Source organism: Papaver somniferum, chromosome 8 (assembly GCF_003573695.1).
Source record: "Papaver somniferum cultivar HN1 chromosome 8, ASM357369v1, whole genome shotgun sequence".
Classification (NCBI taxonomy): domain Eukaryota; kingdom Viridiplantae; phylum Streptophyta; class Magnoliopsida; order Ranunculales; family Papaveraceae; genus Papaver; species Papaver somniferum.
In genome coordinates this window covers 14617901-14633004 of record NC_039365.1, presented here as the reverse complement: position 1 = coordinate 14633004, position 15104 = coordinate 14617901, and positions in this window count along the sequence as shown.

Here is a 15104-nt window from a genome sequence, read left to right as displayed (position 1 = left end):
GCCTTGTAACACCGGTGAGGCCTTGGGTATCAAAGCTCCACTGAGCTTCCCTCGTCTCGATTCAACTTACTTTAACTCGGATTGATTCCAGAGGGGTTTGCTTAAATTGTAACGAATTCCCTTTCGAAGGATTAGAAGCTGGTCTAGAAACAATCTAAGTGGAGCCATCATGCTTTTTGTTTGCTAGAAATTAGTAGGTTTGATGTGGTGGAGTCAGCCTTGTTTGTGTTTGCATAGAACTTCCATTCCTTTTAGGATTTCTTTCTTTTTATTTTGTTTTTCTGGTGTATGCCCAAGGTTATTCAAGAGCGGGCTTGGAAAAGAAACACTCTAGGTCGTTTGATTAGTGATAAACCTAATAGTTCTTCTTGTGAAGGTGGGGAGCTCGAAGACTCTTCTTTTGAGAGCCCTGTCTTTGGAAATTTCATCTTTGAAAACTTGACAATTAGTGAAGAAAGTACTCCTAGTCCTTTGGTAGTTCCAGAAATGAAAACTTTGAAAGCTTTATTAAACCCAACTAGGACCTCTCGGCCGTCTTGTATCAAGTTAGCTGAAACCGAGGCAAATTCTGAACTCAAACTTGGGAGTTTACAGATGCTCCCAATATTTTTAGGAAAAGAGAATGAGAACCCCTATTTTCATGTTAGGGAATTTGAGGAAGTTTGTAGTACTCTGAAGATTAAAAACCTTAGTGATGATGCGTTAAAACTTAGGTTATTCCCCTTTTCCTTAAAAGATAAATCCAAATCTTGGCTGTATAGTTTGGCTTCTGAGTCAATTGAAACCCATGACCATCTTACATCTGCCTTTATACAGAAGTTTTTCCCAAGGCACAAAACATCGTCTATTAGGACACAAATCTGTACTTTTGCTCAACAAGAGGAAGAATCTTTATATAGGTATTTAGAAAGGTTGAATGACTTAATATCTCAATGTCCTCATCATGGTTTAGAGATGGTTAGGTTAGTTCAGATCCTCTACGAGGGTTTATATTATTCAACAACAACCATGGTTCAGTCCTTATACACACGTGGGTTTGAGAATAAAATTGTTGATGAGGCGATGACATTTTTGAATGAAATTGTCGATAAGACCCAACAATGGGAAAATAGTAGGGAACCCCAGAAAATAATTCTTCTAAGTAGAGGAAATGTCAATAGGGTAGAAGGATCTTATGAGTCAGATGCTAAAATAGCAGCCATATCCAAAAGGTTAGAAGCCTTAGAATTAGGTCATTCTAGTGGTAATAATGGTAGAAGAGAGCCTTTTTGGGAAGGCCATACTGTTGAGGAGCAAGCCAATGCTCTTTATAACAACACTAGATTCGATAACTGTCAGAAGTTTGACCCATATTCAGAATCCTATAACCCTGGATGGAGAAACCATCCCAACCTTTCTGGTCTAAGGTCCAGAATCAAGGTCAGTCTAGTAACTCTCAGATTCCCCCAGGTTTTGGCTATACTAAGAATCCTTCAGCTCCGGCACATTTTCAGAACCCTTCGGATAAGCAGATTATAAGTTTAGAAGAGTCTTTTGCTTTGTTAACTCGTAACACTGTTCAGTTTCAGCAATCTGTCGCTCAAGGTTTAGAAGAAAATAAGACAATAGGTCAGGCTAACTCTCAGGCTATTTCCGAGTTGAAAACCCAGGTTAGTCAGATAAATGAGTCTTTAAGAGAAAGAGGTAAGTTTCCTAGTCAAACTAAACACAAACCTAGAGGAATTAATAAAATAGGTGAAAGACCATCCGAACATGTAAATGCTATTAAAACCATTAGGAGTGGTAGAGTGATAGACAACAAGGTTTCCATGCCTGATAGTGAACATGCTGTATTTCACCCTTCTGAACCAGAAACTGAGGAGACTAATAGAGGCTCTAAAGAGACTAATGAGGGTCATATTGAGCCCGGCTTTTTTCCTAGAGCCCCATTCCCACAGCCGCTAGTTCCAACTAAGAGGGAGTCCAACTTTAATGATATATTGGAGGTTTTAAAGCAGGTAACTATCAACCTTCCATTATTACATGTGATTAAGAAGATTCCCGCTTATGCAAAGTTTCTTAAGGATATGTGTATGTGAAAGCGAAAACTTAGTGTCCGGAATAAATCCTTCCTAGCTAGTCATATGAGTTCTATTATTCATAATACTACTACTCTTAAGTATAAAGACCTAGGGTCCCCTACCATTTCTTGCACAATAGCTAAGTACCATGTCGAGAAAGCTTTGCTTAACTTAGGAGCCAGTGTGAATTTACTGCCATACCATGTGTACCTTAAGCTAAGACTTGGTGAGATGAAACCTACCCAGATGACACTTCAGTTAGCTGATAGGTCCGTTAAAATTCCTCGTGGTGTGATCGAGGATGTTCTTATAGAGGTCGACAAGTTTATATATCCTGTGGATTTTGTTATCCTAGATACCCAACCTGTCCCTGACCCAGAGAACCAGATACCAGTGATTTTAGGTCGCCCGTTTTTAGTTACATCCAATGCGATCATCAACTGTCGAAATGGTATTATGAATTTGACTTTTGGTAATATGACTATTGAGCTGAACATTTTTAATATTAATAAGCTACCCTCTGAACTAGATGACTCGAAAATAGAATAGGTGAACATGATAGGAACATTAGTCGAGGAGTCATTACCAAACACTTTATAAGAAGATCCATTAGAGAAATGTCAAGTTCAATTTGGGATTGATTTTGATGATGATAATGTGATTAATGAGGTGACTTCTTTGTTAGACTCAACCCCTTTGTTAGACACTAATAATGGATGGAAACCTAAGTTCGAACCACTACTAGTTTCTAAGTCTACCCTAGTTCCTTCGTCAGAAGAGCCTCCGAAGTTGGACCTAAAACCATTACCAGGTACCCTGAAATATGTGTTTTTAGGCCCGTCTGAGACTTTACCTGTGATTGTAGCATCCGACTTGGATAGTGATCAGGAAAGTAGGATAGTAACCGTCTTTCAGAACAACAAGGAAGCGTTAGGGTGGACCATAAAAGATATTAAGGGTATAAGTCCTACTGATTGTATGCATCATATCTATTTAGAGAGTGATACCAAACCTTCTAGGGAGATGCAACGTCGACTGAACCCTAATATGAAAGAAGTGGTTCGAACCGAGGTTCTTAATCTGTTAGATGCAGGCATTATCTACCCCATTTCAGACAGTAAGTGGGTCATCCCCGTTCAGGTTGTTCCCAAGAAATCCGGTATCACTGTAGTCCAGAATGAGAATAATGAGTTAATCCCAACCCGGGTGACCACGGGTTGGCGTGTCTATATTGACTATAGAAAATTGAACAAGGTCACTAGGAAGGACTACTTTCCCCTTACCTTCATCAACCAAATGCTAGAGAGATTAGCTGGACGTAGCCATTATTGCTTTTTAGATGGATACTGCGGTTATAATCAGGTTGTTATTGCCCCAGAAGACCAAGAGAAAACCAATTTTACTTGTCCCTTTGGTACCTTTGCGTATAGACGCATGCCTTTCGGGATATGTAATGCCCCTGCGACCTTTCAGCGTTGTATGCTGAGCATATTTTCTAACATGGTAGAACGGTTCTTAGAGGTCTTTATGGATGATTTTTCAGTGTTTGGTTCGTCTTTCGATGAGTGCTTGCATCATTTGTCATTAGTTTTGACTAGGTCTAAGGAAAAGAATTTAGTGCTTAATTGGGAGAAATGTCACTTCATGGTTCGTTCAGGAATTGTTCTAGGGAATATCGTATCTCCGAAGGGTATAGAGGTAGATAGAGCCAAAGTTTACCTTATTAAAACTTTACAGGTCCCAAAAACCGTAAGAGATATTAGGTCATTCTTAGGGCATGCATGTTTTTATCGTATATTCATTAAGGATTTTAACTTGATTTCTAGACCTCTTTGCAATTTGCTTGCAAAAGACGTTAAGTTTGTCTTTGTTGATGCTTGTTTAGAGGCTTTTGATAAGCGTAAGAATTTACTCACTACTGCCCCCATAGTCCAGGCACCCAACTGGAACCTACCCTTTGAGATCATGTGTGATTCTTCAGATTATGCTATTGGTGTTGTGCTAGGTCAGCGAGAAAATAAGTTACTTCATGTGATTTCCTATGCTAGCAAAACTCTGAATGATGCGCGGTTGAACTATACCACTACGGAGAAGGAACTATTAGCTATTGTGTTTGCCTTAGACAAGTTTAGATCCTACCTCTTAGGTTCTAAGATCGTAATATATACTGATCATGCTGCTTTAAAATATCTTATGTCTAAAAAGGATACGAAACCTAGATTGATTAGGTGGATCCTTTTATTGCAAGAGTTTTCTCTAGACATTAGAGACAAAAAGGGTGCCGAAAATGTAGTAGCAGACCACTTGTCTAGGCTAGTTGTTGATTCCCCTGATGATTCCCTTCCTATAAGGGATAGCTTTCCTGATGAACAACAATTATTTGTTCCCCAATTACCTTGGTATGCGAATATAGTGAATTATCTTGTTACTGGTCGAATGCCTCATCATTGGGGTAAACAAGATCGTTATAGGATTTTAGCCGAGGTTAAGCACTTCTTTTGGGATGATCCTTATTTATTTAAGTATTGTCCTGACCAGATTATTAGGAGATATATACCTGAGAGTTACCAGTCCAGTATTATTTCCTTTTGTCATGATCATGCCTGTGGGGGTCACTTTAGTGATAAGAAGACTGCTGCTAAGATATTGCAGTGTGGATTCTACTGGCCTTCGTTGTTTAAAGACTCCCACAGTTATTGTGTTACTTGTGAACGTTGCAAGAAATTAGGAACCATTTCCCGTAGGAACATGATGCCCTTGAACCCTATTTTAATTTTTAAGGCCTTTGATGTGTGGGGTATTGACTTTATGGGTCCGTTTCCTAATTCTTTTGGTAACTGATACATCCTTGTTGCTGTAGACTATGTCTATAAGTGGATTGAGGCGGTTTCGTGTAAGACTAATGACCATAGGGTTGTGATTGAGTTCTTGAAAGATAATATACTTACACGTTTTGGTACACCGCGAGCCTATAATTAGTGATGGAGGGTCGCACTTTTGTAATGGACCTTTTAGGCTTTTGATGAACAAATATGGTATTACACATAAGGTAGCTACCCCATATCATCCACAGACTAGTGGTCAGGTAGAGGTTTCCAATAGGGAGATAAAGCGTATATTAGAGAAAACAGTTAATCCTAATCGGAAAGACTGGTCGTCTAGGCTTACTGATGCCTTATGGGATTACCGTACTGCTCTTAAGACCCCTATTGGAATGTCACCTTATCGACTTGTGTATGGAAAGGCATGTCACTTACCTGTTGATTTAGAACATATAGCATATTGGGCTGTTAAGCAGCTAAATTTTTCACTAGACAAGGCAGGAGCCCATAGGAAACTCCAGCTCAATGAGTTGGAAGAAATTCGTCGAGATGCATACGATAGTGCTAAGGAGTAGAATAACAAAATGAAACTTGTGCATGATAAGAATATTCTAAGAAAGTCATTTTCTCCAGGTCAAAAAGTTCTTCTGTATGATACCCGCTTGCATCTTTTCCCTAAGAAGTTACGTTCTCGGTGGACGGGTCCTTTTATTGTTCGCACTGTCTTTCCTCATGGAGCTGTTGAGATTGAGACACCGGATGGTAGTAGTTCTTCGAAGGTTAACGATTAGATATTGAATCCCTTTTTAGAGCCCTTTCCTATAGGTGATGTTGAGGAGGTCCCTCTGGAGGACCCTGTTTACCCTTGATTGACCATCGAGGCGATTGTATGTTGTATATTAGGTTTTGATTTCTATCTTCACCCAAGTACTATATTTCAAACTTCTCCTCGTATTATTTTACTTTTGGTACTTCTCTTTCATTAGAAACATTGATTACAGTGTTATATTTAAGTTTGGGGGTGGGGAAGAACTTTTTTGAAACTTCTAGCGTCACATAGTATCCGGTTAGCTAAGTTTACATATGGTTTCTCACCGAAAAGATGGAAATTGGAATTGCTAGGGATAACATTCTTCTGAGACATTAGAGAAAAAGACATTGAGATCTTTGACATTTAGGAGAGAACTTGTTCCTTTTAGAGGGTAACCGTGATGGACCTAACCATACATGATGGAAAGGCAAGTAGGTCAGAAGGAAATGTCAGAAAGACAAAGCAACCTCACAATGTAGTCTTAGTTACTGGATTACGACTCTCTCTCAGTAGAAACTTATCATCATCAACAAGCGGAGCGACATAAAAATATATGGAGAAAGTTGAAGACATTTAAGGTTTAGAAGCAACAATAGAAAAGAATAATTCAAAAAAATCAAAGTTGAAGATTGAGTTACAAGAGCAAAGAAAATCAAACGATATACGTTGTTGAAGTTCATGATACCAAAACATTACAAGTTGTGAAGATCCAAGTTCTGAAATCCTTCTCTAATGGCCATGTAAATTGTTGTCTTGTTATTTTTGTTTTCAAAAAAAAAAAAGTACATATAAATTTTGTTTAATAAGGCCATAGGGAAGTAGAAATCTATAAGGAAGTTTCAAGCAAGAAATCGAAGAGAAGAATTAATTGTCAAGGTTCTACGAAGTTCGAGAGTTTATCATCAACAGTTGAAGACCGAAGAAGACGTTGTTTCTACTGAGCATTATAAGAGAGTCGAGGAGAGATGCATATTGGTTTCTTTGTTAGTCCGCTTTCCATATTGCACATGATCTTTCAAGCACTGGTTCAACTCATCACATGTAATTAGTCCAACTGTGTAGCAGATGTCCCTCTCCCTTTTATCTCTCTCCTAATCTTATCCAGCTGTAAAGCGGACGCATCTTACAATGTTAATCTAGCTGTGTAGCGGATATCTCTTTATCTAGCAGTGTTGCGGATGTGTCTCCCCTATTCTTTGTTCATCTTTAGAGCTGGCACCTTTAATTTCTCTGGCATTCTAGTTACTTGGAGATAGGTTGAGAATCTGTATGTCCTCATAGCACTTTGGATACTTGTGACCAATTAGAAGTCATGGTTTTGTGGGTACACCTCTGGTAAACCCTCCCGAGACTATATCTCGGTCACTAGGGCCACCTTGTGAGTTAGACTTTTATTTTTATTAGTTTTGCTCGAGGACTAGCAAATAATAGGTTTGGGGGTATTTGATAGACACATTTTTGTGTCTGAATTGTCCTCAGTGTCTCTATTGCTAGTGCTTGATTTTGTACTTATTATGGTGTTTTTATGTTTGTGTAGGTGTTTTTGGAGAAATACACTTGTGTGGAAAAAAGTTGCTCAAAAAGTGCTATTTGGACCCCTGGAGGACATTTACTATACAAACCCCAGATTTGGCTAAGGTGTTTTTATGTTTGTGTAGGTGTTTTTGGAGAAATACACTGTTCTCCTCTTGCTTGCGGCTGTGTTGCCGTCGCCTCCCAAAATCGGCCTACTTTAACTTTCTGTTCGTTTCCCTTATATATGCTGCGCAAATCCAATTTAGACCTCGCAAAGTTTCCTAGGCCCAGTCCAATAATACCCATATGCTTTGTTTGCTTCCAACATGAACTCTTCGTCTCCACCAGTTGCTTGACTTCGTAGGTACTTCCACCAGTTGCAACTGCAACATCCAACTACCACTCTTCTCAGCTTCTTCCTCTTGTTTCGTTCACTGCCAAGATCAAAAGACGATCTTCTTCCATTAATGTTTCCATACTCTTTCCAGCATCGAGCACTAGTTCTTCTCCTTCGAACATTATCACCAGCTAACGCCTTAACTCCCATTAGTTACACTTCATGCATCTGCTCGAGCTCCATCATCTTCTACACAGTAAAAACCCATCAGAGTTTCTCACCACGACATCAGTTCATCCATTCTTGTTCCGGTCAATATCCGACTGCAACTGTCTCGCTTCATCTCCATCGAATCACCACAGCAGCGGCCTTTCTTGACTGCAACCATTCCTACCACTTCCTGCAATTATATGCTCGATCAATAACAAACAAAAAGCAACGAAGAACTGTTTCCGTTAACCACGACCCCATCGAGATCATTTCAGGCCAATCCATCTTCATATTCTCCATTCCAGGCTCAGGTTCATCCAAGTATTATGTTCGTCTATATCTCATGAATTAAACTCCCATGTCGAACTCAATATACAGTCCATCTCCACTGTTCCATTTACTGACAGCTCCTTGACTTGCCAACAAACCCAACTCTGTCCGTTTCAGTCTAAATCTCGTCGCCACCAATTCACTTCACTCGACCCAAGCCTTGGACTCCATCTCGGCAACAACAGCTCTTTTGTTTGCTCCATCGACACACAACGAACGAACTCCAGTGAATAATCCAGCTCCGGCCAATTCCTATTCAGACACGTAAACACCACCAGCGCCTTTATCTACCTGATCGAGCTTTCTTCACCTAGAATTGCTTATTCGATCTCCACTTCACATCCACAAACCCATAAATTCCATTGCAGAACTTGCTTTTACTCGACTGCTCTAACTCAAGACTTCGTTAAACCAAATCCAATCTATCCAACACCTTTCATTTCAAATTCAGTCCACAGCCTCTAAACACCTCCACCAGAGTTCAACCATGTACCCTGAACTTTCTCATCACCACTGCTTCCGTTCTCTTCGTTTGAACGTCCATCTACTGTCCATCTTGCCATGTAAACGCCAGTGACTTCCCTCCATTCAATCAAACAGCCCCAGATAGGTACCACCAATTTGAGAATATAAAGAACCACCACTGTTGCACTACAGCCAACTAATGCTTCTTACAGTTTCTCAGTATAGCCAACACACACACCATCTGCACTGCAATCTCCCATCAATCTCTTTCGGTTCACGTCCACCATTTAATCCACCATCGTCAGTCGATTTCAAAATCCCTTGAGCATCACCAACAAACACCAATCTTCCCTGAATCCTGAAGTTCTCGTACCACTGGGTTTCACGTACAGCTTCACCATGAACAATCGAGTACAGCTGCTGCTTGAGGAGAGAAGAGAAAATGTATTCTCTGTTTGGTAAAGAAATGAGACGTGGTTGGGAACATCTCCCACTGATCATTTAACTTCACTACCGGATCTAAAACAAGGAAGACATTTCTATCTTTCACTGAGTTGACATCTCTGGCCATAGTGGTGCACACGAGATGTTGCCTTGGCAATCTAGAAACCCATCAATTAAGTTCCCACTCCTTTAATGCTGCCTCGAGCAGCAGCATTCATTGCATGTTGCAAACGCCAGTTTATCTTTCAATTTAGCCATTTATCTTCGTATGACGGGATTTTTTTGTACTTTATACAAAAGCACTAAATTAGTGACATTAGCCAAATATCGATTCCTAGTTAATATAAATATGGGTATAAAATGTAGCACATACGTGCTTATCAGTACAGTTGCGCTCCTTACGTCTCTGAATCCCAAAAGGATTCTATGCACTTGATTCTCTTAGCTGATCTCACCCACAACAAAGAGTTTCTACGACCCAAAGTCGAAGACTTGATAAACAAATCTGTCTCACACAAAAAAGTCTCTTGGAATAGATAAATCTGTCTCCCACAGAAATACCTACGAGTTTTGTTTCGTCTTTTGGTAAATCAAGGTGCATATGAACCAATTGATAAAACCAGAATTATATTCCCGAAGAACAACCTAGTATTATCAATCACCTCACAATAATCTTAATCGTATGGTAGCGAAACAAGATATTCTGGAATCACAAATGATGAGATGAAGATATTAGTAACTACTTTTTATCTTGCCTATCGGATATCAATATCGAGAAAATCTTAGAAAAGATAGTAATCAATACGATAGAACAGGTCAAGATCAGAACACGCAACTACATAGAAAATAGTTGGGTCTGGAATCACAATCCCAATGAAGTCTTCAAGTCGTTAACCTACAACGTTTCGTGAAAAACCTAAGGTTAAAGGAGAATCAACTCTAGTCGCAACTAGTATCACACATGAGGTGTGGGGATTAGGTTTCTCAGTTGCTAGAGTTCTCCCTTATATAGTTTTTAAATTAGGGTTTGCAATCTAAGTTACCTTGGTAATAAAGCATTCAATATTCACCGTTAGATGAAATCCTGATAAGATTCAAGCTAATATCTTTCAACCGTTAGATCAAACTTAGCTTGTTATACACAAATGAAATGTACCTTTGTTTAGGTTTAAGTAACCATACCGAAATGTGTACACCATGTTGGCTCAACAGTAGTTAACCGAGTATTTGAGGGTGAAAACAGTTTCTGCTGATTTTGGTAATTTCGAGTGTGTGGGTGAGAAACGAGTCTAAACCTTAAAAAATGTACCGCAAGGGAGTACTTTGATTCGAGAGATCAATATGTACAAATCTGGCCTATACAAATAAATGGTCGTTCCATACTTTCTTGGCTCACAAAATGAAGGAGAAGGGTTGGTCTAGGAAGGGAAGCGAAGAGAGTGTTGAGACCAGAATAGTTGATTCGGGAAGAGTAGTTGTTTGACGACTTGTATCAGAAAGTGGAAAGCTAATAGATGGGAAAGCTAACAAGTGATTTTTGAGTGTTGTATTCTCCTGACCAAAACTTGTTCTTTGGTGAAAATAGGTAAGACCTATTTATACAAGTCGCAACGAAACGTACTCTGGCCTCGTAAAAAATGGAAACAACTGAGTAATGGAAGAAAGCGGTAATGGATAACGCCTGGAATTGATGTTTCCATAATGAAGGAAACATATCACCATTACTTCTTGTATTTACTAACTGCCTCACTCTTATGACACTTTCTTGTAACGGCCGTAGTGTACGCCGCACGTTGTAAACCGCCAGACCAATACCCTGATGAGCATCCTCCAGTTTGTGACATGTTTTGATATCTCGAGTGTTTGTGTAGCATGTTGCTATTGTTTGGAAATTGATCTTGGGAGGCTTGTCGGCTCGTTGGTGACCTTCGACAGTCGAGATTTTGTATCTTGAGAGGAAGGTTAGCCGTTAATTGTGGTTATCTTCAGTTGGTATCCAGTGGCGTGGCCATGGTACTGGCATGGCTTGCGCATTCTCTTGGCATGGCTAGTTAGGGTTTGGTGTCGTGACCATAGAATTGGAATAGCTAAGTGTGCGCTGTGGCCAAAAAGTTGGCAGTGTAACCACAAGTCGTTTGGTTTAGTGGCGAGCTTGTACGGCTGAGATTTGCATCTCAGAAGGAAGGATAGCCGTTGATTGTTGAAATCTGCCATTTGGCAGCCAGCGGCATGGAGGCATGGACGACATGGCTTTGGCGTGGCCAAATTAGGGCTTTGGCACCGTATCCAAGAGATTTCCACAAGTCGTTTGGTGGCAACGTTGTACGGATGAGATCCGCATCTCAGGAAGAAGGGTGTCCGTTTATTGTTGCAACCCTTCGTTTGGCAGCCAGCGGCATGGAGGCATGGCCGACATGGCTTTGGCATGGTTTAGGCGCGGCTAAGCTAGGATTTTGGCAAAGTCTTAGGGGCGACCAAAATGGTTTTGGCATAGTTTAGGCGCGGCCAAAATTAGGGCTTGGCATTGGGCCAAAAGTTGCCACGCGTTTGGTGGCGAACTTGAACGGCTGAGATTTGTATCTTAGAAGGAAGGGTGTCCGTTGATTGTTGCAACCCTTCGTTTGGAATCCAGCGGCATGGAGGCATGACCGGCATGGTTTAGGTGCGGCCAAGCTAGGATTTTGGCATAGTCTTAGGCGCGACCAAAATTAGGGTTTTGGCATAGTTTAGGCGCGACCAAAATTATGGCTTGGCATTGGGAAAAAAGTTGCCACGCGTTTGGTGGCGAACTTGGACGGCTGATATTTCTATCTCAGAAGGAAGGGTGTCCGTTGATTGTTGGAACCCTTCGTTTCTCATCCAGCGGTATGGAGGCATGGTAGGCATGGCTTTGGTGCGGAGGTGTGGTTGGCATAGCATGCCATTGGCACGGTTGTGCAGCTGTCATGGTTGGCATGCCTTTGGCGCTGAGATGTGGTTGGTATGGCATTCCATTGGCACGGTGGTGCGGCTGGCGTGGACGGCATGCCTTTGGCTCGGAGATGTGGATGGCATTGCATGCCATTGGCACGACGGTGCGTCTGGCGTTGCCGGCATGCCTTTGGCACGAAGATGTGGATGGCATGGCATGCCATTAGCACGGTGGTGCGGCTGGCATGGTTGGCATGCCTTTGGCGCGGAGATGTGGCTGGCATGGCATGACATTGGCACGGTGGTGCGGCTGGCATGGTCGGCATGCCTTTGGCGCGAAGATGTGGCTGACATAGCTTTCCATTGGCACGTTTGGCTAGTATGTGTGGATGGAATGTGTAGAGATGATGCCATTCAATACCGAGGGCCCTGCTGTGGAGCATGGCATATACATAAAAAAGGTACCCCGGTAATTTTACACAGACATGTTGAATGTTTCAACAAATGTGCTAGTGGCGACATTATTACTCAAGTGTGACGTCACTATTTGACTAAGGTTTTACGATTTTAACCCTAAGCTAAAAACCACCATCAACATCGAGGCTATCTATATGAACACTCTCATATCAACCTTATTCATCTTAACCATAACTAGCTCAAATGACTCAAATGAAACTAGTTGAAGAGTTTTTCAATTGCTATATTCTCATAGAAGTATACAAGAACATAATTGAAGCAAAATCGGTTTGATTCACTCGAATCAATTCATGAACATTATAGCCACGGTTTGCAAAGAATGCATTCCTTAATATATAAATGTATTAGTTCATGAAAAAACCGAGTTTAGAACTTTAACCACTCAAGTATGCATATGGGTACGCATACCTAAGTAGCCGGTCTGAGTTTGGGTTCGCCAGTATGCGAACGGTAACGCATACCTTAGTACATTTCCAAAACCCAGCGAAAATTCCCGGACCTATACCTTACGCAAGTATGCGTACCGTTATGTGTACTTGGTACCCGAAATTCCACAACTACAAGTACATATACGGGTATCCATATTATAGTTCCGGCCATGGATCACATACATGCAAGAATGCATACCATGTTCATAATCCAATAGTTTTAAACTCTATTTCAATCATTGAAACTTTCTTGGAGGATGACAATAGCCGTTTCCACGCACTATTAGTATCAAAGCAATTTTTAAGTTATTGAAATAATCATAAAAAAACATTCAAAGTCTACACCAAATGATTGTATCACACAAACCATGTAAGATGTTACTCGGCGATTTTCACATGATTATCTTTTGATTTTCGTCAAGAATATAAGATGAACTTGGTTGAAGCGAAAGCTTACAAAAACATATTTCGAGAAATATGTAAGCGAGTTAAAGTCAGCTCGAAATCTCAAATGTGCATAACCGAATACTATATAGTAATACGACTTCTGTCTCAATATAGGAGATAAAGTAGAAATATACTTTCCAAGTGATAGATGAGTTTTAGTCTCTGCATACCTTTTGTTGATGAAGTTCCACAAGCTCTCCTTAGTAGTTCTTCGTCTTCAATTGATGAACATCGTGAAGTCTAATGCTCAACTACACAATCTATCCTAGTACGAGACATTACTATAAGTAGACTAGAAATCAAGAATTATATATAGTTTTGATCACTAACATTGACAAACAAGCTTGAGATAGAAACACTTGCGAGTTCGACCGAGCATTGCTCTAACACCTACCCTTCTTCAGAATCCGATTACTTGCTTATCACTTTCGATTAATATTATCTTCCTTGCCGTCTGTAAGAATTTCTCACAAAATATTACATCTGGATTACAATGGTTTGATTCATACTCTTTTACTTGGTTTCTCCTCTCCCACATGCTTAATATCATGATTATTATCTTTGGTTTTTCAATTTGGACTTTCATAATTGAATTATTTATCCCAAACCGTAACCAATTTCATCTATTTATACTATGGAAGAAGAATTTTTCTTTACCCATGTCGTGCAATTTTTCCCTGTAACCTGTCTCAACCCTTTTCTCATGAACAATTCAAGTCCCATTACCAAAACCAGTAGCTGAGTTTTTGTATCACCATGTATGTTGTTTGGGGTAGTGAATTTTCACAAATAACAAACCAACTACAACACTTCTTGAATCCGAGTAGTGGTAGATAGATCAATCTCAATGCAATCACTCCCCAGGATACCAAAATAATGAAAATTTATGGACTAGCTTTCTTTCTTTTAGGAAGATTTGTTGAACCTAATGATAAAAATAGCTGGGATGCCAGAAAATCCTTATTGTTTCAGTGGGAGATTCAAGGTGGTATTTCAGTGTACAAAGTCATTGATTGGATCTACATGATCAGGTTTCAGAGGGAATATGAAATGCACAGAGTTTTATCTATAGCTACAAGGAGAGTATTTGGTGATCTTTTTTATATCAAGAAATGGGAACGGTCAGATAATCTATTACTTGGGATCCAAATTAAGAAATGTTTTTCATTATAGTGCACAATTTGACTCATGCTCAAGTTACTAGTGACACTTAAGAAGATATTTAGCTTGCATAGGTAACATCCTATCTTTCTCTTATCTTGTTTGTAAGGTTAATGAAAGCTTTTTTATAACCGCAGTGAGATCAAGTATTAGATTTAGACAAAGGCTTAGGTTCATGTGGAAAATGAGATGGGTTTTACTAATGAGGTTACTTTTGAATTTCACAATTTTCTCAACAATTTCTGTGGATTTTGTGAACTCATTGGATACAAGCTTCATAACTGTGAGCAATACATCAATGCTTCCAGATTATTATTTACCACTATCCTATAATAATTGTTCACTTGACACCAACTTGTTTTAAGTTGTAATTGTCGTGCCGTTTCCAAATTCTATGAACACAACTGTGGTTGTCATCATTCTTCCTAGACAATAAAAGTCGATCATCATAGTTACTACAATAAAAAAAGAGATATTTCTTCAAAAACATACCTCACTTTTGTTTGGTGTTTAAAATCAAATAAGCAAGTTTGTATATCATTACAATCGCATCTGCAACAAACCGTTTTCACAAATTGGTAAACAACAATTCCAAAACAAAGATCGAACTCAGTGCATGAGATGTTCATCATGAAAAGGGATTAAAGCGAGCGAAAAGCGAGGGGAAAAAAGCGAACTGGAGGAGAA